Raw genomic sequence first — 27863 nt, forward strand, 5'->3', positions numbered from 1 at the left:
CGGGGGGGGGGGGGGGGGGGGGGGGGGAGGGGAAGACCAAGGAAACGGGCCGTCTCACACAGGAGCTGGCGCAGTCAGAGCAGCCCCGAAGCACCCGTCACAGGGTTTCTCACTGCGTAGCAAGGCCTTGTGGATTTGGCTTGCTTTAACCTAAGGGCGCCCCTGCTGTTGCCTGTGGGGGACCGGGCCTTTGTGGGTGGCCCAGGGGGCAGGGGGGCGGGCACTGCCTACTCCCAAAGAAGGGCTGAGGGAAACACACAGGCTGAATTGAGGGGACCTTTCTATGGCCCAAACAGTGAACGTAGCTGGTCTTGTGCTGAATTTCGTGTTTTTAAAAGTACACACTGTTGCAGGCGCCTGGTGGCTCAGTCGGTTGAGCATCTGACTCTTGATTTTGGCTCACGTCATGATCTCACGGTTCATGAAACTGACCCCTGCGTCTGGCTCTGTGCTGACAGTGCCAGAGGCTCCTTGGGATTCTCTCTCTGTTTGGGATTCTCCCTCTCTCTCTCTGCTCCTCCCCCTCTCACTCTCCTCTCTCAAAATAAATAAACAAACTTGTAAAAATGCACGTTATCTTCTTATTCTGAAATATTATTAAAATTTTTTCAAGAACTTAACTTAAATTTTTTATATATGGCCAGCCTGTTCTGTAGAAAATTCATCCATTTATCTACAAAATAGTATATGAGAATGTCCATTTCTCTAAAACATCACCATTATCATTCTTTTAAGGCATTATCATTCTTTAAAGTTTTGACAATCTGAGACTCATTCAAAAACTATTTACTGAGAGCCTACTATAGAGCAGTGTCCATTTTAAGGTTTGAGAATTAGCAGTCATCACACAAACAATCCCCACCTTCCAGGAACTTACATTCTAGTAGAGAGAAGCTGACAATAAACAAACAAATAGAAAATATCTATTATGATATATCTATATGTGTAGATAATACATATAGTATGAAGTTGGTTTTGCTTTGAAGGAAAAAGGAAACAAGAAATAGGCAATAGGGTGTATGGTGTTAGTGATGGGACTTTGCCACTAAAACTGGTATCCCACATCCTTCTCCCTTTACAGTGCTTTCATTGTTTATGAGGCCCATGTTTAGTGAGCCTTTCTTCGTTTTTCAGAATTATTGAAATATCACATACAATGTTCTGTTAGTTTCAGGTGTACAACATATTGATTTGACAGGTTTTTTTTTTGAGAGAGAGAGAGAGGGTGCAAGTGAGCGAGGGGCAGAGAAAGAGAGAATCCCACAAAGGCAGAGAGAGAGGGAGACAGAGTGAGAAAGAAGTTTGGCTCACCCAGGGCTCGAGTGGGGCTCGAGTTCACCCAATGCAGGACTCGAGCTCACGAACCCCGAGATCATGACCTGAGCTGAAGTCAGATGCATAGCCACTGAGCCGCCCAGGTGCCTGACTTGACAGTTCTATCCATTATGCAGTGCTTGCCGTGCTAAGGGTGTTCACTGTCTGTCCCAGTACAGTGCTATTACAATATTATCGACTATATTTCTGCTATGCTGTTCATCTTCATGACTTATTTTATAACTGAAAGTTTGTACCTTTTAACCCCCTTTATTTATTTCACCTGCTCCCCATACACCTCCCCTCTGGCAACCATCAGTTCTCTGGATTTTAAGAAACCGTGTGTTGCTACTACGTATTTATCCAAGGGATACAGGTATGCTGTTTCCAAGGGGCACATGCACCCCAATGTTTATAGCAGCGCTATCAGCAATAGCCAAAGTATGGAAAGAGCCCAAATGTCCATCAATGGATGAATGGATAAAGAAGATGTGGTATATAAATACAATGGGGCATTACTCAGCAATCAAAAAGAATGAAATCTTGCCATTTGCAACTACGTGGATGGAACTAGAGGGTATTATGGTAAACGAAATTAGTCAGAGAAAGACAAATATCATAGGACTTCACTCCTATGAGGACTTTAAGATACAAAACAGATGAACATAAGGGAAGGGAAGCAAAAAGAATATAAAAACGGAGGGGGACAACACATAAGAGGCTCTTCAGTACAGAGAACAAACAGGGTTGCTGGAGGGGTTGTGGGAGGGGGGATGGGCTAAATGGGTGAGGAGCATTAAGGAAACTACTCCTGAAATCACTGTTGCACCATATGCCCACTTGGATATAAATTAAAAAAAAAAAGTCTGTGTGTTGGTTGCTTGGTTGGTTTTCTTTTCTACATTTCACATGTAAGTAAAATCATATGGTATTTGTCGTTCTGACTTATTCCACTTAGCGTAAGACCTTCTGGGTCCATCCATGTGTTGCGAATGACAAGATTTCATTCTTTTTTTTTTTTTTATGGCTGAGTAATATTTTAAGTATGTGTGTGCGTGTGCGCACACACACACAGACATCATATACACACACATTGTTTTCTATCTGTTCATCTGTTGGTGACACTTGGGTTGCTTCCACATTGTGGCCATTGTAAATAATCCTGTAATAAACACAGGGGTGCATATATCTTTTCAAATCAGTGGGTTTTTTTTCTTTGAGTAGATAGCCCTTATTGGAATTACTGGATCGTGTGGTATTTCTAATTTTAATTTTTTGAGACACCTCCATACCGTTTTCCACAGCAATTGCCACCAACTTACATTTCCCCTAACAGTGCACAAAAGCTTCCTTTTCTCCACATTCTTGACAATGTTTGTTATTTCTTGATCTCTTGACTTTGATATTAGCCGTTCTGACCTGTGTGAAGTGATATTGTGGTTTTGATTTGCGGTTTCCTGCTGCTTGGTGATATTGAGCATCTTTTCACATGTCTGTTGGCTGTCTGTATGTCTTCTTTGGGAAAATGTCTATTCAGGTCCTCTGCCCATTTTTCAATCAGATTGGTTTTTTTGGTGTTGAGTTGTATAAGTTCTTTATATGTTTTAGATATTAACCTCTTATAAGATAGACAATTTGCGAATATCTTCTCCCATTCAGTAGGTTGCCTTTTCATTTTGCTGATCGTTTCCTTCACTGTGAAAAAGGTTTCTATTTTATTTTTCTTTTTGTTTCCTTCACTTAAGGAGACATAGCCATAAATATGTCGTTAAGGCTGATGTCCAAGAGATTACTGCCTCTGTTTTCTTTTAGGAGTTTTGTGGTTTCACATTTCAACCTTTAATCTATTTTTGAAGTTTATTTATTTTGAGAGAGAAATACAGAGTGAGCAAGGTGGGGGGCAGGGGAGGTGGTGGGGGACAGAGAGATAGGGAGAGAGAGAGAATCCCAAGCAGGGTCCCAATGTCAGCACAGAGCCCGACCTGGGGCTCAAACTCATGAACTGTGAGATCATGACCTGAGGCGAAATCAAGAGTTGGACACGTAACCAACTGAGCCATACAAGCGCACCCCTGTCTTTAATTCATTTTGAGTTTATCTTCGTGTATGGTGTAAGAAAGTGGTCCAGTTTCATTCTTTTGCATGTAGCCATCCAGTTTTCCCAACACCATTTATTGAAAAGACTAACTTTACCCTATTGTATATTCTTGCCTTCTTTGTTATAGATTACTTGACCATACAAGTGTGGGTTTATTTCTAGGCTCTATTCTGTTCCATGAATCTTTGTGTCTGTTTTTGTTCCAGTACCATACCGTTTTGATTACTATAACTTGATGGTGTATCTTGAAATCTGGGATTGTGATACCTCCAGCTTTGTTTATCTTTCTCAAGATTGCTTTGCTATTTGGGGTCTTTTGTGGTTCCATACACATTATAGGATTATTTGTTCTAGTTCTGTTAAAAATGCTGTTGGCGTTTTGGTAGGGGTTGCATTGGATCTGTATATTGCTTTGGGTAGTATGGACATTTTATTTTATTTTAATTTTTTTAATGTTTATTTTTGAGAGCGAGAAAGAGAGTGCAAGCTGGGGAGGAGAAGAGAGAGAAGAAGACACAGAATCCCAAGCAGGCTCCAGGCTCTGAACTGTCAGCACAGAGCCCAATGCAGGGCTTGAACTCACTAACTGCAAGATCATGACCTGAGCCCAAGTTGGATACTTCACTGACTGAGCCACCCAAGTGCCCCTAATGGTATTTGTTCTTCTAATCCGTGAACATGGAGTGTCTTCCCATTTGTTTGTGTCATCTTAATCTCTTTCATCAATGTCTTATATGTTTTCAGAGTAAGGTCTTTCATATCCTTGGTTAAGTTTATTCCCAGGTATTTATTCTTTTGGGTATAATTGTAAATGTGATTGCTTTCTTAATTTCTCTTTCTTCTACTTCATTATGAGTATATAGAAATTCAATAGGTTTCTGTATATTAATTTTGTGTCCTGCAACCTTACTGAATTCGTTTATCAATTCTAATAGGTTTTTGGTGGAGTCTTTAGAGTTTTTTATGCATAGTATCTTGTTATCAACAAATGGTGACAGTTTTACTTCCTCTTCGCTAATTTGGATGCCTTTTATTTATTTTTCTTATCTGATTGCTCCAGCTAGGTCTACATTTACTTTTTTTAAAAGCTAAAACTTACTATTTTAGCATTTAACATTTTATTCTAACTCAAATAAAATTTATATTACTTTAAAAAACTTTTAAAATGGATTTTTGGCTTAAAAATGGAAGACTTGCTTTCTCAGTCCACAGTAGCACCATCGGCATCTAAAGAAGCTGGAAAAGATGAAACTGACATATCATAGCGTTTTCTGACTCATGAAAGAGAGGGATCAAGTCCACTGAACTGGGTAAAACTATACATTAGCAATGAAAATATGACGAGAGCTACAGATATGAAGCTGACCTCAAAGTGTACCGCAATGAACTTCATCTGCACCCTGTGCTCTGGAAAGCAGTGACAATTGAGAAGTTCTCCCCAATTTCACGTTCTGTTAAAAGACCCCCTGTCCTCACATATTCTGAGACAGGGCTCACCTCCCGTGCTCTTCCCTCACGACCCTATGTCTACCCCAGGCTCCTTCCTTTTTGAGATATGTTTCATTAATGAACATTCTCCCTAGTGCAATATTCTGAGTAAAACCATTTCCTTAATTGTTGGTGCATTTTATTTTTGGCAGTTTTCTGACTCATGGCATTTTGGTAGGGATTGCCATGATTTGTGTAGGAGCAAAGCCTGTGGTGGGATCCCTGTTTACCCCACCCACGTGATGAGCCTCTCTGTTCCTGGCTGGTGATTTGGAGACCAGTGGTGTCTCCGACTTCTGGTCCTGTGCTCTGGACTCGTGTCCGTCAGTAGCACAGTAAGGATTCTATTTTGATTTTTTTTTGAGTAGTCACTTGATTTCTGGAGCTGCTTTCTTTTGGCTTCACAGTCTGTAAACATTTAAGTTCTAGAGATCTTGTCTTTGCTGGGTAAAAGATGAAAACAAATCTTGTTTGTTACTGTTTTCTGTTTGTCTACGTTGAGCTGAAATCAGTTAAGGATTCAAACCCAGATCAGCTCTTGATATAGCAAGAGAATTCTGGTTAGCAGTGAATTCTGTTAACCTGTGTTTACTGTTGACCAGGGCTGAACTTTTCGATATTAGAGCTATAAACAACTATCTGTGTCTATCTGCATGTTGATGGATGTCTCTGTAGTTCAGAAAGGCTTTACTTCTCATTGTGAGTGTGGGAGTTTTCTACTTCTGGACAGTGTTGCCAAATTAGATTATAAAATCTAAATTAAAGGAGCTCTATTCTGATTGGCTTAGAGATAATTAATCACCTTATATAAATGGAAATATTGCTAACAATTTCCAGAAGTTAAGGAATGCAAACTTTTAATGCTTTCAAAGAGCAAAAAGAAAAAAAACATAGAAATTAATTCAGAAATAGTTTAAGAATAAGTCCACACTATTTAGGCAAATGAGACTATTTAGTTTTTAAGTTTATTTATTTATTTTGAGAGAGAGAGCGAGAGCAGGGGAGGGTCAGAGAGAGAGACGGTGAGAGAATCCCCCCTGATGTGGGGCTTGATCTCACAAATGAACTGTGAGATCATGACCGGAGTTGAAATCAAGAGTTGGATGCTTAACCAACTGAGCCACCCAGGTGCCCCATATGAGACTAGTTTAATATTTTTGGTTTAATAAAAACAGCTATGTAGTCTCTGAGCATTAGGTATAACATAAGCTTATGTTTTTATTCTACTTCGGTATATTCTTCTTGAGTTTATGCATATCCTGTGATCAAACAAGCTAGCATTATTTATACTACCTGTTTAAGATTATGAAACATATATGTTTGTATTTAACCAAGTCCGATTATTATTCTGACAAACTTTATTTCAGTGGTAATTATGTTTCAGGGTATGTCCACTTGAAGATAATTGCCAAGATGTTTGTGTCATTTAAATGCTTGGAGTTCTACTACACTGAGTTAATTAATGGCTGTTCACTAGATAGATACTTGCATCATCTATCTCCAAGTAAGAGAATGCTTAATCATTGGCATAATTTAAATTTTCTATTCTTTTGCTTCTTATTTGTATTTGCTCCAGAGGGCTGTGCCTTTGTGTCTATAATGAGCATACTCATTTCAGGCACTTTGAGAAGTGTGTAAAGGAGAGATGAGGCATGTGGAGCTGTGCTGCCCATGTTCATGGGCTCTGCTAGTCCATCTGTGGCAAAGTGCTAGCCTGTGACAGACAGTGCAGTGACCCACCCTCCACTGTCCGTGAACTAGAAGTTAGCTACTTCGGTTAAAATGATCATTAGTATGTGGTTTCGGTTACACGCTAAGAGACATGGTTTTGGTGAAACACAACTGAGACATTTCTGTTTCTCAAGGGAAAGCAGTAGTTTTGTCCCAAAGGGATGGAGTGGCTCTCCGTCCCTCTTCTGCACCCTTCAAGCTCTTTGGGGACCCCAAAAGCTTTTGTGTGTGTGTGGTTCTAACTATTGATATTTATTATATTGGCAATTGAAACCAAGAAAGCCTTTAAGCACTTACTTACTGTGGTACCTGGCAATAGAAACAGTGAACACACTGCATGTTAAGAACATCTCAGTCACACTGTGAAATTAGTTCTGACTATGTGGACCCCCTCTGCCATGGTCTCAGTGTGCCCCCCTAACGTTCATATGTTGAAGTCCTAACCTCCAAAAATGGTGATATTAGGACGGAGGGTTTTGGGAGGGGCTTGAGTCATGAATGGGATTAGTGCTTTTATAAAAGAGGCTCCAGTGTTTTATTTAATTGAAGTATCATTAACATTCAATGTTATTTTAGTTTCAGGTGTACAGTATGGTGACTCAGCAATTCTGTACATCACGGTGAGTGTGCTCTCGGTCCCTTCCCCCCATTTCACCGTCTTCCACCACATTCACATGTATAAACACAGGTATTTGAAGATTGAAAAGACACTGAAATAAAAGTTTTCTCTAAGTGTTGTGATAGTTAAAAAAGAAATAAAATAGGCTCCAGAGAGATCCCTAGCCCCTGGCTCCATGTGAGGATAAGAGAAATCTGTGACCCAGAAGGGGCCCTCACCCTACCTTGCTCGCATCCTGATCTCGGTCTTCCAGTCTCCAGAACTGTGAGAAGTGGGTATCTGTTGCTCATAAACCACTCAGTCTGTGGTATTTTGTTTATTCTGTTTATAGAACGGACATCTGAGATTGGACTAAAGCATGTTTGTTCCAGAATATAAAAGTGTGAAATGAGGGGGGCCTGGGTGGCTTAGTTGGTTGAGCATTCAGACCTCAGCTCAGGTCATGATCTCACAGTTCATGAGTTCGAGCCCCGCATTGGGCTCTGTGCTGACAGCTCAGAGCCTGGACCCTGCTTCGGATTCTGTGTCTCCCTCTCCCTCTGTCCCTCCCCTGCTCACACTCTGTCTCTCTCTCTCAATAAAATAAGTAAAAAACATTTTTAAAAATTAGGTAAAAAGTGAAATGAAAGACAAAATTTGGAAATGAATTTTATTTGCCTATTTTTACAGTACTTGAGTTTGAAAATTTAAAGTCTTAGTTTCTCAATTTGATGGGTTGTTCTCTTGGCTTACATTTTATTGCCTTCACCTACAACATGAAGGACTATTTATTCTGTTATTTAATGTACCCAGGCAACAAAAAGGATTCCTCTTAGCAGGATAGCCTTCTCTGGTGTATATTGACTTACTAAGTCTTTGATTATTTAGGAAGACAAAGCTTCTCATTTAGGAATAGGCCAATGTTCTTTGCAATCATGTACACCTTCCAGGTTTATTTTTTAAAACGTTCTAATGGTTTATTATCACTTTAAAATGAATAGCCAAATATTGTTTCTCAAGCACCCCATGATTTGATTCCTGTCTTAAGTATCCAAATCTGATAACTTTGATTTTGCCTTCCCAGTATAAAAAATAAGTAAAATATAACACAAAATAAAATAAAACTTCCAAGGTCTCACCTGGAATGTCATATCTGAGAATGATTCTCCATCAGGTATCTTCTGTGCCTAAAATTGTCTCTAAATTTCCAAGAGGACACCTGGAAAACCACAGAGCATTTGTTTTTGCCTACTCTTCTTTGAAAATAGGGTTAATTATGTGTTTAATGATCTTGTCTAACATATAAGGAATTTATTTCTTTTTTTAGGTTATTTGCAACTTGTAACAATTTGGTAGACTATGATTTTACAAACACTAATCTACCATTTGTAAATGACACCTTATTTTTCCTGATGACTCTAGATTCGAAATTCTTATTGAGTACTCTTATTTTCTTAGCAATGCAAGTTACTGTCATAAATTCAGTAAGAATCTGTCCTTGTTTACAGGAGGCTATTGGAAACAGTAGCTATGGGCCCAGAGCACTGCCTAGACGGTCATATTTGAGAATGATGAGCTTCTAACCAGATGTGACCGGACACTTTTAAGAAGCTAAGGTTGGTGTGGTGCAGCCAGTGCTTACAAAATCCTTTTTGGAACCTGGTTCCTGGTTTACAGGTTGCCTGGCCTTGTAGGAGAATAAGGAAGGTCCCCTCTTGGCAGGCCCAAGACTGCAGGGTATTTTGGGAACCATGAAAAGAGAAGAATCCCCCAAGTCTCAGGTGCTGCACGTGAGACCTGATGGCAGACTCTTTGCTTGGTTTCCTAGACTCAAGAAGCTTTGATTTTACTTTTTAAAATTTTTATTCTTTATTATTATTTTTAAATTTTATCTTTTTTTTTTAATGTTAGAGAGTGAGAGAGGGTGTGAGCAGGGGAGAGGGGTAGAGGGGAGAGAGAGAGAATCCCAAGCAGGCATCACGGTCAGTGTGGAGCCTGACATGGGGCTTGATCCCATGACCCTGGGATGCTCAAACGACTGAGCCACCCAGGNATTCCCAAGCAGGCTGTACGTTGTTGGTGAGGAGCCCTATGTGGAGCTTGAGCTCACGAACCATGAGATCCTGACCTGAGCCGAGATCAAGAGTCAGACACTTAATTGACTAAGCCACCCAGGTGCCCCATTTTCTTTTTTTTTTTTTAAGTTTGTTTATTTATTTTGAGAGAGAGAGCCTGTGCATGGGAAGAGCTGAGAGAGAGAGAATCCCAAACAGGCTCCATGTTGTCAGCACAGAGCCTGATAAGGGGCTCGAACTCATTAACCATGAGATCATGAACTGAGCTGAAACCAAGAGTCAGAAGCTTAACTGACTGAGCCACCCAGGTGCCCCTATTATTTTTTTAAACAAGTTTATTTAAACAACCAGGCACTTGACTTGAGGGGGAAGCTCTCTAGGATTCATTTCTTTTAGAGTAATTTATCCCTACTTAAAGACAGAGTGCCCTATATGTAACAGCTACCTGCAAAAAAAGTTAGCAAATTGCCCTTGGTTTTACAATGATAAATGAAAAACATTAAAATTCTCCAATCGAACAAGGTACATGAGGGTTTTTTTTTAAGTTTTATTTTAAAGTTTATTTATTTTGTGTGTGTGTGTGAGAGAGAGAGAAAGAGAGAGAGAGCGAGAGCGAGTGGGGTAGGAACAGAGAGAGAGAGGTAGAGAGAATCCCAAGCAGGCTTTGTTCTGTCAGTGCAGAGCCCAACGTGGGGCTTGAACCCGTGAACACTCAGATTGTGATGTGAGCTGAAACAGGAATTGAACACTTAACTGACCAAGCCGCCCAGGTGCCCCAGTATGCAAGGGTTTTTATGTTCTTTTTTTGTTAGGCAGTGAGAGCAGAGTAAGTTACTGGAATATAAAGATAAGGGCTGCATGAATGTGCTGCTAATGGAGAAAGGGGGCACTTTCACAGAACGATATTTTTCCCCATCCCATCTCTGCTTGATGTTGACCCAAACATACCATTGACCATTTAATTAAAAAACATGCAGTCTGCTGTGCACATACTTTATGTACGATACATGATTGGGGGCAGGGAATGTGAAAGAATCGAGAAGCCTGAACTGTGCTGGTCAGGATGTGGTGGGACCAAATTGTGGCTTTCTCACTGAGAATGTCTTCTGGGTCTGGAGGAACAGAGTCTGGAGTAAACAAGCAGGTTCCCTTTGTAGTAGACGCCTCTGTCCGCTGCCAGAACACACCAGCTGGGTCTTCACCCTCCTCCCCGACCTGTGCAGGTATTTCCCCGACGGGCTGCCCATCACGTCGGAATCTGATCTGCCTCACTGAGAATGGACAAAGACCATCATTTGCAGTAGGCTTTCATCAGTTTCCTAAATGGTGTGTACGCCTCTTAATCTTACAGAACCACCCTGCCCCGCCACCTTCAGACTAACATGGTCCTTCTTCTCAGTCTTGACTCCCTGGGTTTTGCGTTGGCCGTGGCAAGTGCCGGCGTCTCCTCAGCTGCTGATTCACAAGGAGGTACCAGGTCTGCACCGAAGGAGCTCACTGAGAAGCTTTTAAAAGTACAACGTGAGGTTTCTTTTCTTTTCTTTTTTTATGTTTATATATTTTTGAGAGTGAGAGAGACAGAGTGTGAGCAGGGGAGGGGCCAGGAGAGAGGGAGGCACAGAATCCGAAGACAGGCTCCAGGCTCTGAGCTGTCAGCACAGACACTGACATGGGGCTCGAACTCATGGACTATGAGATCATGACCTGAGCCAAAGTTGGACGCTTAACTGACTGAGCCCCCGAGGCACCCCTCAACCTAAGGTTTCTTTTGAAAACTTGCAACAGAGCAAACTCAGGAAGGCCTGTGATAAATGACCCTGTGAAAATAACCAGGTCAGATCTAATGAGAGCAGCCTTATTTTGTGATCAAGACTAGTGTCTCTCTGAGATTATTTTTTAATCAGAAGTGAAGACATGAAGGAAAATTGTATTCATATATTCTTTGAAAGAGAATGTGAGCAGGGCAGAGAGAGAGGGAGACACAGAATCTGAGGCAGGCTCCAGGCCCCAAACTATCAGCACAGAGCCTGATGCAGGGCTTGAACCCATAGGCTGTGAGATCATGACATGAGCCGAAGTCAGATGCTTAACTGACTGAGCCACCCAGGTGCCCCTACTTTAGCTTACTGTTATGCATATTTTCAATTTTTTTCAAATAATTTTAAGTACTTTCAAGTAATACTGTTCCAGTTCAGTTGCATTATCACTTTAACACCATTTATTCAGAATTTGAAGAAAAAGGAATTGGATGATTTAAATAATTTAATAATCTAAATAATTTGAAAGACAAAATTGTTTCTCGCAGCTTTAAAATTAGAAATGAAAAAAACTGGTAGACCATCTTACAGGGTAAGTTATGAGAAACCTTGACTAGCAAAGTGCAGATAATGACCAGGAAAGTTTAGGCTGTCAACACTGCTAGGTGAAAAGTCAGTAAAAGAAATCACAGAGGTGAACTTGTTTTTGGAATATTGGAGTAAAGGGCATGGTGGACTCACTCCACAAGAAAACAACATTTAACTGGAGAAAGCTATGAAAAACAATCATTTAAAGTCCTGGAAATTATCCTAAGTGCATACAGCAAATGGAAAAATAGTCATTCAAGAAAATCTACTAAATCTCAGTAAGAAAGCTGTGGCAACTGAGTCACAGCCCGTTTCCTCCCTGCCAGCTCCATCTTCCAGAAATGCTATTCCACGTACTCTACTTGGGGCAGCTGAGAAGAGGAGGGCTCCCCACTCCCAGGCCCCACATGTAGAGTAGAAGCTCTCCTACACCTGAGCGAGCCATGAATGCCGGGACCTCAGTCCCTCCCAGCACCCCAGCTGGCTTATAGGGGGAGCCTCCACACCAAGGGGAGGCAAGCCTCGAACAGGAGTGCCATCACTCCAGAGAGCGCTTTTAGAGAAGTGTTTGGGTTGCTGTCCCCAAGTCTACATCCTGTGCAGGGTGCAGAGATTCTGTCCAGGGGAGAGTCAGGCTACAAGGATTAAGAACCCCCAGCTCTGTCTGAGGGGGACTGACTGTATTTGGAACAGAGAGTGGGAAATTCTGTCTGAGGGTATTGTTGAAAACAATGGAGATTTTGGTCAAGAGCAATGGGGGGGGGAGGGACACTTATAACTACATGATACTAGTGGCAGCAAGCAAAATGGCAGAGGTTTAATAGAACCAGGGAAAGAGATAACCAAGAAGAGCGCTCCTCAGATCACAGTCAGCCCTGGGCATCAGGAAGTTTGTATATAAAACATTGACCCACTGAGAAGAAATCACAGCAGGACATGGAACAGATTTGGAAACACTCCCCAGGCTGCATGAAGACAGATCATCAACACAGGGAGGAAGCCTTGCTGATACAAGGGTCTTAAGTGCAGCTTCTAACCAAACACCAGTTGAACTAAGCTACTCTGATACAGGGACAATGCCTGGGAAGCCAGGCTTTGACATAAAATCATACATATCCCTTGGAGTCTGGAAGGCTGTGCATGGCCAAGGCTGAGCAATTTTAGGATGATCAGAGGGGGAAAATCCAAGCTACTGGTCTCTGGCTGCACATGGGTAAAAACGAATTAGCCAACCAACCAGCCAACAAATAAATAAATCCCTCAAGCTGTGATAGCATCCAAGCCTTACACACTTTCAATGGTAAAAAGTAAAAAATCTTTGACCAGTAAGTGGCCTGTGCATCCCCAGAGATGACTGCTAGAAAGGCAGGCTAAGAGATAAAAACAAGACAAAATCTGAGTAGGAACATCAGAAGCTGCACACTACAGGGGAAATAGGCTTTACATACTTAGTTCAGCAAGTCACTGTACAAATAAATAAATGACCAAGCAAGCCAAAACATCAACCCTTGGGGGAGGGAGGTAATTAGTATCCAGAGTGGCTACAGTATAATATCTAAAATGTCAGTTTTTGACAAAAAAATTTTGAGACATGCAATGAAAGAGAAAATTGTGACCCACACACAGGAAAGAGTGACCAATACAAACTGCTTTTGAAGGGGTCCAGTTGTGGGACTTAGTAGACACATACTTCAAAACAGTCATTGTAGGATTGTAGGGCACCTCAGTGACTCAAGAGTCTGACTCTTGGTTGTGGCTCAGGTAATGATCTCATGGTCATGAGCCCCTGCATCACCTGCTTAACATTCTCTCTCTCCCTCTGCCCCTCCCCTAGTCATGCACTCACACACACCCTCTCTCTCTCTCTCTCACAAAAAAAAATAATCCTCCCCAGCCATTGTAAATCTTCTTGAAGAACTAATGGAAAATACATAAAGAATTAAAGGAAGAATTGATGACAATATCTCATCAGGTAGAGAATATCAACAAAGAGATAGAAATTATAAAGAAGAACCAAATAGAAATTGTGGAGATGCAAAGTACAATAACTAAAATAAAAAAATTTACTGGGAGTTTCAATAGTAGATTTGAGTTGGCAGAAGAAAGAATCAAGGAGTTTGAAGACATAGAAATAAAGATAATTGAATATGTAAAATGGGGAGAAAAAATAAAAATGATAAGACCTTCAGAGAAATGTGAGACACCATTAAATGTATCAACATATGCATAGTGGAGAGAGAAAGGAGCAAAGAAATTATTAGAAGGAGTCATGGCTGCAAAGTCCCCAAATTTGATGAAAAGCATTAATCTGTACGTTCAAGAAGAATGAGCTTAAGGTAGGATAAACACAAAGAGATGCATGCCTACACATATCATAGTCACAAGGTTGAAAAATAAAGATAAAGTCTTAAAAGCAGCAAGAGGAAAACAATTCATCACATGTAAGGAAAGTGCATTAAGAGCGACAGCTGATGTTTCATTAGAAACAGTGAAGGCCAAAAGACATATTCATTGTGCTTAAAGTGGAAACTTGTCAACCAGTAATTCTATATCCATGAAAACTATCAGGAAATAAAGACAAAATAAAACAGAGCTGAAAGAACTTATTGCTGGCCAGCCTGACTTATAAGAAACACTAGAAGTTCTTCAGACCGAAAGCAAATGATTCCAGATAGTATCTCAAATCCACATGAAAAACAGTAGCAATAAAGGTAGGTAATTACAAAATGCAGTATAATCATATATTTCTTTTCTCTAAACTGATTTAAAAAGTAATGATCTAAGACATAGGTATGTATCCATATTGCTAGGCTTTCTACATACAGAAACACAATATGAGTCATCATTTTGTAAAAATGTTATGTAACAATAATAGCACAAAGGAAGTAGATGGGAACACAGCAGTTTTGGATTAAGGTATGACACTGAATGGTAACTCACGTCTACAAGAAGAAATAGAATCACAAATGCTAAATAAGAAGGTTAATATAATAAACTCTATAAACATATAATTGTTTCACTTTCATTTCACAGATTTTTAGAAAGACCTAAGATTATGTAAAGTAATCATTAAAACAATGTATTCGGGGGCTTACAATATAGAGGGATCAAGTAGGTATAACAATAACACAAAAAAAGGAAGGACACAGCTCTAGACCACTGCACCCAACAACAGCAGATTACATGTTCCTCCTTCTCATGCACACATGAAACATTGTCCAGAATAGATCATATTCTAGACCATTAAGACAAAGCTCAGTAAGTCAAAGATGATTGATATTCTACAAAGTAAGTTCTCTGACCACAACAGAATGAATCTTGAAATCAGTAACAGAAGGAAATTTGGGAAATTTATTAATATGTGGAAATTAAGTAACACATTCCCAAAGAACAAATGAGTCAAAGAATAAATAAAAAAAGAAATGAGAAAATATTTTAAATGAAAATGAAGACAAACATACAGAAACTTAAGGGATGCAGGAGACGCAGTGCTGAAAGGACAATTTATACCTATAAAAGTCTACATTACAGGGGCGCCTGGGTGGCTTAGTCGGTTAAGCATCCGACTTTCGCTTGGGTCATGATCTCACGGTTTGTGGGTTCGAGCCCCGCGTTGGGCTCTTTGCTGACTGCCAGCTCAGAGCCTGGAGCCTGTTTCAGAGTCTGTATCTCCCTCTCTCTCTGACCCTCCCCTGCTCACGCTGTCTCTCTCTCTCTCCTAGAAATAAATAAAACATTAAAAAAAATTTTAAAAAAAGTCTACATTACAGAAGAAGAAAGATCTTAAATCAATAACCTAACTTTTTACCTTAAGACATTAGGAAGTGAAGAGCAAACTAAATCCAAAGCAAGCAGAAGGGAAGGACACAATACAGATCAGAGTGTAAATAAATGAATAGAGGAGAGAAAAGAAAAAAGAAAAAAAAAAGAAAAGAAAAAAAACCAATGAAACCAAAGGTTGGTTCTTTGAAAATATCAACAAAACTGACAAACCTTTAGCTTAACTGACCAAGAAAAAAACACTCAAATGACTATAATCAGAAATGGAAGAGAGGACATTACTTTCAATCTTACAAAAGTAAAAAAGATTGTAAGAGAAAAGCGTGAACAGTTCTACACCACCAACTATATAATCCGGACAAAATGGATACATTCATAGAAACACATAAAGTACCAAAACTGACTCAAGAAGAAACTGAAAATCTGAATAGACCCATAATAAATAAAGAGATTGAATTAGTAATTTAAAAACTACCACTACAATCAGCAAAATTAAAAGGCAACTGAAGGAATGGGAGAAGATACTTACAAATGACAAATCAGATAAGGGGTTAGTATCCAAAATCTATAAAGAACTCATCAAACTCAACACCCAAAAAACAAATAATCCAGTGAAGAAATGGGCAAAAGATATAAATAGACATTTTTGAAAAGAAGACATCCGGAGGGCTAATAGACACATGAAAAAATGCTCAACATCACTCGTCATTTGGGAAATACAAATCAAAACCAAATGAGATATCACCTCACACCTGTCAGAATGACTAAAATTAACAACTCAGGCAATGACAGATGTTGGCCACGATACGGAGAAAGGGGACTCTTGCACTGCTGGTGGGAATGAAAACCGGTGCAGCCGCTCTGGAAAACAGTATGGAGGTTCCTCAAAAAATTAAAAATAGAATTACCCCATGACCTAGCAATTGTACTACTAGGTATTTATCCAAGGGATACAGGTGTGCTGTTTCAAAGGGGCACATGTACCCCAATGTTTATAGCAGTGCTATCAACAGTAGCCAAAGTCTGGAAAGAACCCAAATGTCCATTGATGGATGAATGGATAAAGATGTGATGTACACACACACACACACACACACACACACACACACTGGAGTATTATTCAGCAGTCAGAAAGAATGAAATCTTGCTAATTGCAACAACGTGGATGGAACTAGAGGGTATTATGCTAAGTGAAATTAGTCAGAGAAAGATAAATATCATGTGACTTCACTCGTGGAATTTAAGATACAAAACAGATGAACATAGGGAAAAGGAAGCAAAAATAATATAAAAACAGGGAGGAGGACAAAACATAAATGACTCAAATACAGAGAACAAACTGAGGGTTGCTGGAGGGGTTGTGGGTTGGGGGGATGGGCTAAATGGGCAAGGGGCATTGAGGAAGACACTTGTTGGGATGAGCACTGGATGTTATACATAGGGGATGAGTCACTGGATTCTACTCCTGAAATCATTATTGCAGTATATGCTAACTAACTTGGATGTAAACTAAAAAATAAAAATAAATGATTAAAAAAAAGAAACTACCCACAAAGGAAAACCCAGGACCAGAGGCTTCACTAAGGAACTCTACCAAATGTTTAAAGAATTAACTCCAACCCTTCACAAACTTTTCCAAAAATAGAAGAAAACACTTCCCAACTCATACTGTGAGATCAAGGACTTGATTCCAAAACTAAAGAAAGACATCACAAAAAAAGAAAACTACAGACCCACATTTCTTATGAATACACGAAAATCCTCAACTAAATCTTAGCAACCAAATCCAGCAACATACACAAAGGATACACACCATGACCAAGTGGCTTATCCCAGGAAAACAAAGTTGGAATAATATATGAACATCAATGTAATATACTGTATTAATAGAATGAAGGACAAAGGTGATATGATCTTTTAATCTTTCTGATATAGGAAAAGCATCTGACAAATAAAACATGCAAACAATCAAGAATGGAGGAGAAAGTCCTCAACATGATAAAGGGATTTATGAAAAACCCACAGCTAATATGTTTAATGGTGAAAGACTGTACTTTCAGCCTAAGATTTGGAACAAGATTTCTATTCAACTGTGTACTGGATATTCTAGCCAGGGAAGATAAGGAGAAAAATAAATAAAAGTCATCGATAATAAAAGGGAAGAAGTAAAACTATCTCTGTTTGCAGGTGACTTCTGGTGTATAGAAAAGCTTAAGAAACCCCTTATGAAACTACTGTGAATAATTAACAAGTTCAGCAGGGTTGTAAGGATACAAGATTAATCTTTAATTATATTTTTATACATTATGAAAAATCTGAAAAGGGAATTAAACAACTCCACATAGAATCACATCAAAAATAATAAAATGCTTAGGAATAAACTAAAGGAGTGTGAGAGTCATATGCTTAAAACTACAAACACTGCTTAATGAAATTAAAATCTAATAAATGGAAAGATAGCCCACATTAATGAATCAGAAAACTCTTATAGTCACACTCACCCCTGCCCCAGTCATTCCAAATCCCTGACAACCACTCATCCATTTTCATTCTCTATAGTTTTGTTATTTCAAGGATGTTTTATGAATGGATTCATCCAGTATATAATCTTTTAAGATGGGTTTTTTCCACTGGGTATAATGACCTTGAGATATGTCCAAGTTGTGTGTGTATCAACAGATCATTCCTGTTTATCTTGCCTCCTTATGTAACTCTTGAATATTTTTAGAATTCCACTTTGATTTATCTATGGTATTCTTTTGGTGTACCTCTTTGCATAGATTGTTTTTAAGTGTTTGCTCTAAAAAGTCATATTATATTTAGCTTAGGCAGTTACTGGCGTCAACATTTTACTCTTCTGAGATAGTGTTACAGGTCCCTGAGGTTTTCTTCACTTTCTTCAGTCTCCCTCTCTGCTCAGTGTAGGTAGTTTCTATTGTATGCTGGGATTTCCCCATATGGCTGGTGGAAATAGGCATCATTCTTTGCCTTGTGTGAAAAAGTCATATTATATTTAGCTTAGGCAGTTACTGGCATCAACATTTTACTCTTCTGAGATAGTGTTACAGGTCCCTGAGGTTTTCTTCACATTCTTCAGTCTCCCTCTCTGCTCAGTGTAGGTAGTTTCTATTCTATGCTGGGATTTCCCCATATGGCTGGTGGAAATAGGCATCATTCTTTGCCTTGTGTGAGTGCCAAGTGGCTCTTTCCTGTCCTAGAGCACACACGCACACACGTGCTTATCAGTGCTCAGTCCAGGACTTGAGAGGGAGCCTCTACAGACTTTTGGGGCTCTGTCCCTCCATTCCAGGACCAGTCCTGCAAAGTCTAGCTGCTCTGGTCCCCTGGACTCTCAGCTCCGTCTCTGACTAATGGAGTCCGTTCGTGTCCGCCTGGCTTCCTCTTCCATGGATGAAGGCCTGGAGATGCCCTGGAAGCACTGAGCTGGGACAGTCACAGGTTCACCTGTTTGTTTCCTGTCTCTTGATCATTGTCCTTTGTTGCTTGATGTTCAGGGTCTTAAACACATAGGTTTTCTTTCTTTCTTTCTTTCTTTTCTTTCTTTTTTTAAAATTCTCAAATCTTTCTTTTATTCTTATTTTTTAAAAAATGTTTATTTCTGAGAGAGAGAGAGAGCAGGGGAGGGTCAGAGAGAGAGGGAGACACAGATTCTGAAGCAGGCTCCAGACTGTCATCACAAAGCCCGACATGGGGCACGAACTCACAAACCGTGAGATCATGACCTGAGCCGAAGTCGGACACTTAACCAATTGAGCCCCCCAGGTGCCCCTGTTCTTATTTTTTTTTTTTAATGTTTATTTATTTTTGAGAGAGAGAGACAGCGTGAGCAGGGGAAAGTCAGAGAGAGAGAAATACAGAATCCAAAGACAGGCTCCAGGCTCTGAGCCAGCTGTCAGCACAGAGCCCGATGTGGGGCTCGAACCCACGAACCGTGAGATCATGACCTAAGCCGAAGTCGGACACCCAATGACTGAGCTACAAAGGCACCCCGAACACATACGTTTTCTATATGTTGTCTGTTTCAGATATTTGGTCTGGTCTCTGCTGCTTTGTGGTGGCTGGGTACAGGTGTCGCAGTAATTATTTTTCGTTGGAAAGTAGTTTTCCTAAAGATACATTATATTAATATGTAATAGTTTTCTCACTGACTTTAAAATGAACTAATAGCTGGTTAAAAAAAATGTTTCATTTTAATTTCTAAGATGGTAAGAATTGATAGGTGCAGCCCACATAAATCAAATCTCTTTGGTATCCTCAGTACTTTTTAAGAGTGTAAAACCAGGGGTGCCTGGGTGGCTCAGTCAGTTAAGCGTCTGACTTCAGCTCAGGTCATGATCTCACAGTTAGTGAGTTCAAGCCCCTGTCGGGCTCTGTGCTGACAGTTAGCTCAGAGCCTGGAGCCTGCTTCAGATTCTCTCTCTCTCTCTCTGCCCCTCCCCTGCTCATGCTCTCTCTCTCTCTCAAAAATAAATAAACATTAAGAAAAAAAAAGAGTGTAAAACAACAGACCAAGAAGTTTGAGAACTGCTTACATAGGTGAGTTTATTTAATCCCCATGAATTTCTTTATGAAGGAGGTACTATTCTTATCTGCTCTATTTTACAGATAAGCAGACTGAGGCCCGGAGTGAGGAAGCAGCTGCCTGAGAAGATACAGTTAGTAGGTGTGAGACTGGACGATCTGTGCTCTTCAGACCAGCACGCCACCCTGCCTTGAGCAGTGTGGGTTTCCCGTCTGAGCTTCACAGAGTAACATTAGGTGCAGGCCCAGCCCTGTTGTACCATGTGTCTCCACCCACTTCTCACCCAGCAGAACCCGTGGGCTCCGAGCCTGTTCACATTGCCACCTTGGGGTGTCCCCAGAGGAAAAAACGTGTGGTGGATATGTGCCATGCCCTCAGGCGAGAGCCTCACACCAACGGACCGGAGCCTAACAGGCAGATGGGCCTACAGCACTGCGCTTCCCTGGGTGGCACTGGTCAGGGCCCTGGGCCTCATTTGACACATGCTCATTTGATGGAACAGCATCCGTGCTGGTCAAAGTCCCTGTGCCTTGGCGGCCGCCACCCCTGCCTGTCCTGGGGCAAGCCTCGGACCCTGTACAGCTGCTCAAGTCCAGGATGCGTAAGATGAGTTTGAGCACCAGCTGCCTTTGCAAACAGATTCTGTTTTTAAAAGAATTCTTTCCACCAAGATTTCTTCATATTATAAATTCCCTGGGTGTAAGTAAACGTTTTTATGCATACAAATTCAGCTCAGGGCAACACGTGTTGAGTAAAATGGAATCTGAGATGCTTTGAGCAACGGGAGTGATACGCATTCACATTCAGGCAGCTCCTAAGAGTATGAAACTCACCAAGAATGTTTAAAACGGCTTTTAGTAACAAATATTTACTGAGCAACTTCTCTGAGTAGGGCCCTGCCCTTGGTCCAGCGGCTAGAGCAGCGAACAAGGCAGGAGTCTGTCTTGGAGAGTTTACATGCTGGTGTGCAGCATATTCCTAACAGGACACAGGTTATTTTACACAACAGGCAGCGCAGCATTGCTGGTGGAAGCAAACAGCTGAGTGCCTGCTGTCCATCTAGCAGCCCTCTGTTGGGGGCCGTGCTGCATAAAGTAAACAGTTTCAGACTGGTAGGGTATAAAATTTGTCTGAAAAACAAAATAAAACAAAACACACCCAACCCCAGCTATCCTCATAAAAGCTGGATCTGCAAACTGCTCACGGTGCCTGTGAATGCCCCCCTACCTGCCCCCACATAGCACGAGCCCGAGGGGACCTGGGGACCGTGTTTATGCACTGCACAGTGAGAACGGTGCCCTGGGGCCGCTCTGATAAGTGCCGCACAGGCGGGATGCTTGCCATGAAGGAACAGCGTGAAAGTGCAAGCACCAAAGGATCACAATTGTGCGCATGATAACTGCGCAAGTAAGACGGGAATCAGAGCATCGTCAGCACCCATCTTTGGGGGTGAAACTCAAGGCCTTTTGCTTCTACTTCTGGGCGTTTCCCAGCACAATGAAATGTGTATAGCAGAAGACTAGAAAATAATTAAAATCCTCCAGATCATCTCGAGGTCTCCTTTCAGGGAAACTAATCACCGGCAAGAAGGTGTCTCAGTCACTGTCCTTGGGTTGTTCAAAGGAGCTGCGGATTCTCTTTCCTCTGTGCCCATGCAGGGCTCGGTTTTGGCGTGCATACATGCCCTAAACGTCAGGCTTCCCCGGGGACTCATGAACTCAGGAGTTTAGTAAATGCTCATTTTAGCGGCTGCCGAATGGACGCCACCCGGGCAGCCGCCCCTTTTCTGGTGTCTGAAGGCGGAGGGCTCCGTGGCTCCTTTGTTCTACCGGCTCCTGGGCTTGCGGGCGAATGGGCTTTCAGTGGCCCGCCCTGCAGGCGCCTCCCCAGGGAGGCCGGCCTTTCCTTCCTGGCTTCCTCCACCCTCTCCTGACCCCAAGGTGCCTCCGGCCCACCCTCCAGCTGAGTCAAGCCTCCTGCCCGGGGAGAGGTCACACTGGAACATCTGGGTGCCCGTGGCGGCTGGACACTCCCAGCTGCTGCCCAGTCCTTCCCCAAGTGGCCGTGCCAGGCGGGCCGGGCAGCTGCTGTTTCCTCCAGAGAAGGTGCTGGCAGTGCTCAGGGAAGGAAGCGGCTGAAGGAGGTGGAGTGGCGATTCAGCCCCTCGAGGTAGAGANAGCCTGGAGCCTGCTTCAGATTCTCTCTCTCTCTCTCTGCCCCTCCCCTGCTCATGCTCTCTCTCTCTCTCAAAAATAAATAAACATTAAGAAAAAAAAAGAGTGTAAAACAACAGACCAAGAAGTTTGAGAACTGCTTACATAGGTGAGTTTATTTAATCCCCATGAATTTCTTTATGAAGGAGGTACTATTCTTATCTGCTCTATTTTACAGATAAGCAGACTGAGGCCCGGAGTGAGGAAGCAGCTGCCTGAGAAGATACAGTTAGTAGGTGTGAGACTGGACGATCTGTGCTCTTCAGACCAGCACGCCACCCTGCCTTGAGCAGTGTGGGTTTCCCGTCTGAGCTTCACAGAGTAACATTAGGTGCAGGCCCAGCCCTGTTGTACCATGTGTCTCCACCCACTTCTCACCCAGCAGAACCCGTGGGCTCCGAGCCTGTTCACATTGCCACCTTGGGGTGTCCCCAGAGGAAAAAACGTGTGGTGGATATGTGCCATGCCCTCAGGCGAGAGCCTCACACCAACGGACCGGAGCCTAACAGGCAGATGGGCCTACAGCACTGCGCTTCCCTGGGTGGCACTGGTCAGGGCCCTGGGCCTCATTTGACACATGCTCATTTGATGGAACAGCATCCGTGCTGGTCAAAGTCCCTGTGCCTTGGCGGCCGCCACCCCTGCCTGTCCTGGGGCAAGCCTCGGACCCTGTACAGCTGCTCAAGTCCAGGATGCGTAAGATGAGTTTGAGCACCAGCTGCCTTTGCAAACAGATTCTGTTTTTAAAAGAATTCTTTCCACCAAGATTTCTTCATATTATAAATTCCCTGGGTGTAAGTAAACGTTTTTATGCATACAAATTCAGCTCAGGGCAACACGTGTTGAGTAAAATGGAATCTGAGATGCTTTGAGCAACGGGAGTGATACGCATTCACATTCAGGCAGCTCCTAAGAGTATGAAACTCACCAAGAATGTTTAAAACGGCTTTTAGTAACAAATATTTACTGAGCAACTTCTCTGAGTAGGGCCCTGCCCTTGGTCCAGCGGCTAGAGCAGCGAACAAGGCAGGAGTCTGTCTTGGAGAGTTTACATGCTGGTGTGCAGCATATTCCTAACAGGACACAGGTTATTTTACACAACAGGCAGCGCAGCATTGCTGGTGGAAGCAAACAGCTGAGTGCCTGCTGTCCATCTAGCAGCCCTCTGTTGGGGGCCGTGCTGCATAAAGTAAACAGTTTCAGACTGGTAGGGTATAAAATTTGTCTGAAAAACAAAATAAAACAAAACACACCCAACCCCAGCTATCCTCATAAAAGCTGGATCTGCAAACTGCTCACGGTGCCTGTGAATGCCCCCCTACCTGCCCCCACATAGCACGAGCCCGAGGGGACCTGGGGACCGTGTTTATGCACTGCACAGTGAGAACGGTGCCCTGGGGCCGCTCTGATAAGTGCCGCACAGGCGGGATGCTTGCCATGAAGGAACAGCGTGAAAGTGCAAGCACCAAAGGATCACAATTGTGCGCATGATAACTGCGCAAGTAAGACGGGAATCAGAGCATCGTCAGCACCCATCTTTGGGGGTGAAACTCAAGGCCTTTTGCTTCTACTTCTGGGCGTTTCCCAGCACAATGAAATGTGTATAGCAGAAGACTAGAAAATAATTAAAATCCTCCAGATCATCTCGAGGTCTCCTTTCAGGGAAACTAATCACCGGCAAGAAGGTGTCTCAGTCACTGTCCTTGGGTTGTTCAAAGGAGCTGCGGATTCTCTTTCCTCTGTGCCCATGCAGGGCTCGGTTTTGGCGTGCATACATGCCCTAAACGTCAGGCTTCCCCGGGGACTCATGAACTCAGGAGTTTAGTAAATGCTCATTTTAGCGGCTGCCGAATGGACGCCACCCGGGCAGCCGCCCCTTTTCTGGTGTCTGAAGGCGGAGGGCTCCGTGGCTCCTTTGTTCTACCGGCTCCTGGGCTTGCGGGCGAATGGGCTTTCAGTGGCCCGCCCTGCAGGCGCCTCCCCAGGGAGGCCGGCCTTTCCTTCCTGGCTTCCTCCACCCTCTCCTGACCCCAAGGTGCCTCCGGCCCACCCTCCAGCTGAGTCAAGCCTCCTGCCCGGGGAGAGGTCACACTGGAACATCTGGGTGCCCGTGGCGGCTGGACACTCCCAGCTGCTGCCCAGTCCTTCCCCAAGTGGCCGTGCCAGGCGGGCCGGGCAGCTGCTGTTTCCTCCAGAGAAGGTGCTGGCAGTGCTCAGGGAAGGAAGCGGCTGAAGGAGGTGGAGTGGCGATTCAGCCCCTCGAGGTAGAGACGCTGCATGGTGTCTGAGTGGTGCTTTTTGCTTTCAGATGTGCATGGGGTGTGGTCCCTGCCATTCCCTTTTGTCCTCTAAGTGAGGGTGATAATATTGCTAATGTTGGGGTGAAGGAACAGCCCCAGGGTGGTCTGCCCCACTGGTTTAGCCTCACACACCAGCTCACCTTGGCTGGATGACAGGCCTTTGCGGATGAGGCCAAGTCTGGGCAGGTTGGGGTTTTGGGAGTGTGGTGAGGGGGGGCGCACAGCTGATTTTTATTCTGGACAGAGGCTGCTCCGACAGGAAGGACGGTGGGTTGGCTGTCCTAATGGGAAAGAGGGAGCAAAGTGGACCCCATGTGTGGAAGAGAGGTGTGCTTAGGAGCAGAGAGAGGCTGGTGCCCCTGCAGGTGAAGTTCTCTGTGGTCACAGTGCACAAGTGATTTCTTGCTGGGTGACCCACGCCATGACGCTTTGAGGTGTCAGAACGTGGCATTGCCTAGTACTCTGTGGGGTTGTGCTAGGCCACTCTTGTCCCAAATCTGTGAGTTGCATCAAGCCTACTCCAGAGCTAAGGTAAGAGAGAACTGGCATTTTCCTTTTGGAGTCCGAGGCCAGCCAGTCTTTGCACAGGAGTTGTGAAGCTCCGTGGTCCTGTTACACCCCTGGGTAAACCAGACCTTCAGAAGGGTTCTGTGTTCTCTGTAGGCTAAGAAAACCTCCGTCTCTTATCTTTCGTTTTGCAAGTGCTAAAGGCGTACGATTCTGCCATAATGGTAGTTAGACTTCTTTCACGGAGCCCTGCTTGGGCCAGCAAGAAGAAAGGGCTGGTCAGATGATGTGTATAGTAGCAGATCACTATCTGAGACATGCTCACATTTCAAAATAGAAATGTTTCATTGTTAAGGCAGCAAATGACCTGCTATCTGTGAATGCATACTGGTGGATGTGCATCCACTGTTCATTTCCGCCAGGCCCACCTTCTCCTTGAGGCCAGGTGCTTCCCTGTCTTTCCTGGGGGTGGTCACCCACCACTTCAGGAATTAACTTTGGACCGGTTAGTTCCGGTTAGGCACTCCTGCCTGATTGTGGCCCAGTGTGGCTATCCCCAGTGCCCCGAGGGGGAGATGCCTAAACCAGATTCAGGCAGGAGAGGCCCTTTGGGCAGAACTGTTGGGGTGCCTTCATTTCACATGGGCCATCATTAAACAGACATTGCACGGGTCCTTCATGCTGGGAAGCCACCCTGGCTCCTGCTGGGACCTGGATCATGGCGAGAGACCCTGAGGCTTGCTCAGGGCTGCAAGGCCTTCTTGGCCCCCACCATCATGTGGGGGTGGGACTTTGAATCTAGATACCAGAGGAGGCCACTTGAGGCATTTTAGGATCCCCAGTTTCTCTCCATCCTCATGTTACTAATTAGGCTGGTCTGGTCAGAGGAAGCCTGGCCCCTCTCTTGGCCCCCACAAACCCTCACCCCTGCCTATCATCCCTGGGCACTGGGCTGGCTCAGGTATGGCTGTGAGCTAGATGCAGAGTGATGGGGAAGTCCCCTGAACCCCAGAGGGTGTCGTGTCTGTCCTTGCTTGGAACCCTCCACCTTCCTAAGGTGGAATCTGAACGATAGTGTGGCCCTCGTGCTCTGGACCCCTGGCCTCTCTCCCTTATTTCCCATGCCCCCTGCCTCCTGGTTCTCCAGACCCACTTCCTTCTTTCTAACCTTGAGCTCCTGAGCCCATTCCCACCTCAGGGCCACTGCCCTTGCTGTTCCCCCTGCTGGCTCTTTTCCTCATTCAGGGTTTAGTTCAATGCCACTCCTCAGAAGCCTTCCTTGGCCCTCCCGTCTAAAGCAGCTCCCCACGTTGTCTTTTTCTGTGCCACCCGTCCCTGCCTGAAGTCATGTTTGTGTTTTATTTACTGTCCGCCCCTACCGCGCGTCCTCTCATTCACTGCTCTACCTCCAGGGGCTGAATAGCATGATTATCTGGAACGAATGGGTGTGAGTGAGCATGCCAGGCAACTACAGCTCTTTCCTGCAGATCTCTATGAGGCTGGCCCGTGGCTCTGGGGAGCCTCCAATCTCCAGCAGAGCTGAGCGATGCCCACAGCTGCCACCGAGCTATTGCTGAGCCTGCCCTTCGCCTAAGAACAAGGCATGCTGCGTGGTCGGTGAGGCTACGGGCACGTACTCCTGTGCTCAGCAACCACACTAAAGGAGGTGTTCAGGCTTTCAGGTTGGCGTGGGACCCCTCAAGACAGGGAGCAGGTCCCTTTGGCGTTCTGCCTTCTACTTTTCATCCTTTTTGCTGCCTACAGAACCCCAGCATTCAACGAACCATCCAGCCGGGCATCCATTTCTGGTGCACGGCCCCTAGCGCACCCGTTCGTCTTTATCAGCAATTGTGGAAATCCTTTCTTCTGAAACAGGCAGATGAGCCAAACAGTCATCCATACTTTACGCTTGAGCCAGTTACAGTGAAACACTCTTAGCTAGGACACCACTGCAAAAGAACTAACAAGTGCAAACTGCTCTGGCTTCAAGATGCCAGCTACTTGGGAACAGATGCCTTCATCAAGCTCATTTCTGCAGGTGTAACTGCACGTCACCATCAAGTCCCCGGTCTGAGCAATGCTGTTTATTTGTGGGCTACTCCTTTGCACTGACACTTCTAGATGGTCTTTCTCTGTTGCCAAGCTAGAAGCCATATGTTCAGTAGGGTGAATAGATTGGGCAGCTCAGCCCTGGCCTCACAGTAGGATATTTGGGCTGCTTCCAGTTATAAGCTACGCTCCACAGACCAGCTGGAAATATCTGCCTGTAGGTAGAGTGAGCGAAGGTTTTTTGTTTATGTAATATTTTTCTCCGAATAGAGTCTGCCAATGGTTTGAGTCACAGGGCCACTTTAAACGCTCTTCTCTATCTTGTCAGTAGTGCTTCATCATAGAAAGGAGTCCTCGGTTCTCCACTGGAAGGTACCTTTTGCGAGGTTGGGGGTTACTCGCATACTTGGGTGCAATGGTTATTTCGCGCGGAGGGCATTGGTCTGGTATCTCAGTATGTAGACTAGGCTCACGACTAGAAGGGCACCCCTTCACCTTGGCCTCCCCAGGGTGGGACCGCGTGGACCGGGGGGCCCCAGGACCCCAGGAGGGAGTCGGTGCGCAGAAATGGCTGTGTACCGAATGGAAGCGTGAAGGTGACCTCTCTTCCCCTGGGGCCGCAGCAGGAGCTCACTGCTTGGAGGCAGCAGGGAGGTGGTCCGAGCACCGGTGTCCCTCTGTGCCCCCCAATCCCGGTCCGCCCGCCCGCGTTCGCGCTCTAGGGCCGCCGGGACAGCCGGGGGAGCGCCGGGCGGGGCGTCCCGGCGGGGCTGGGGGGCTCGTTCGCGGTTATTATAACTTCACACCTTTTAAAAGGAAAAC

General features: G+C 43.9%; 1 protein-coding gene and 1 long non-coding RNA gene across 3 annotated transcripts in view; both read left to right on the forward strand.

Annotated features, from left to right (window-relative positions):
• The window catches only part of LOC144233720 (uncharacterized), a 26875-nt gene extending 5353 nt beyond the window's left edge, over positions 1-21522 (forward strand). Inside the window, exons 3-6 of one of the 2 annotated variants that reach the window (XR_013335740.1) lie at positions 6285-6404; positions 7208-7251; positions 8738-8845; positions 20056-21522. This is a non-coding gene — a long non-coding RNA (uncharacterized LOC144233720). Of the gene's footprint in view, positions 1-3879; positions 4468-6284; positions 6405-7207; positions 7252-8737; positions 8846-20055 lie in introns of those variants that run through there. The other variant, XR_013335739.1, reaches the window with a different exon arrangement.
• A 2729-nt stretch (positions 21523-24251) lies between these two features.
• LIMS2 (LIM zinc finger domain containing 2) overlaps positions 24252-27863 on the forward strand; it is a 45935-nt gene continuing 42323 nt past the window's right edge. Inside the window, exon 1 of the mRNA XM_077766753.1 lies at positions 24252-24449. The gene's annotated coding sequence lies outside the window, so the exon portion shown is untranslated. The remainder of the gene's footprint in view (positions 24450-27863) is intronic.

The sequence above is a fragment of the Crocuta crocuta genome, unplaced genomic scaffold (assembly GCF_008692635.1).
Source record: "Crocuta crocuta isolate KB4526 unplaced genomic scaffold, BGI_CrCroc_1.0 scaffold5, whole genome shotgun sequence".
Taxonomy (NCBI): Eukaryota; Metazoa; Chordata; class Mammalia; order Carnivora; family Hyaenidae; genus Crocuta; species Crocuta crocuta.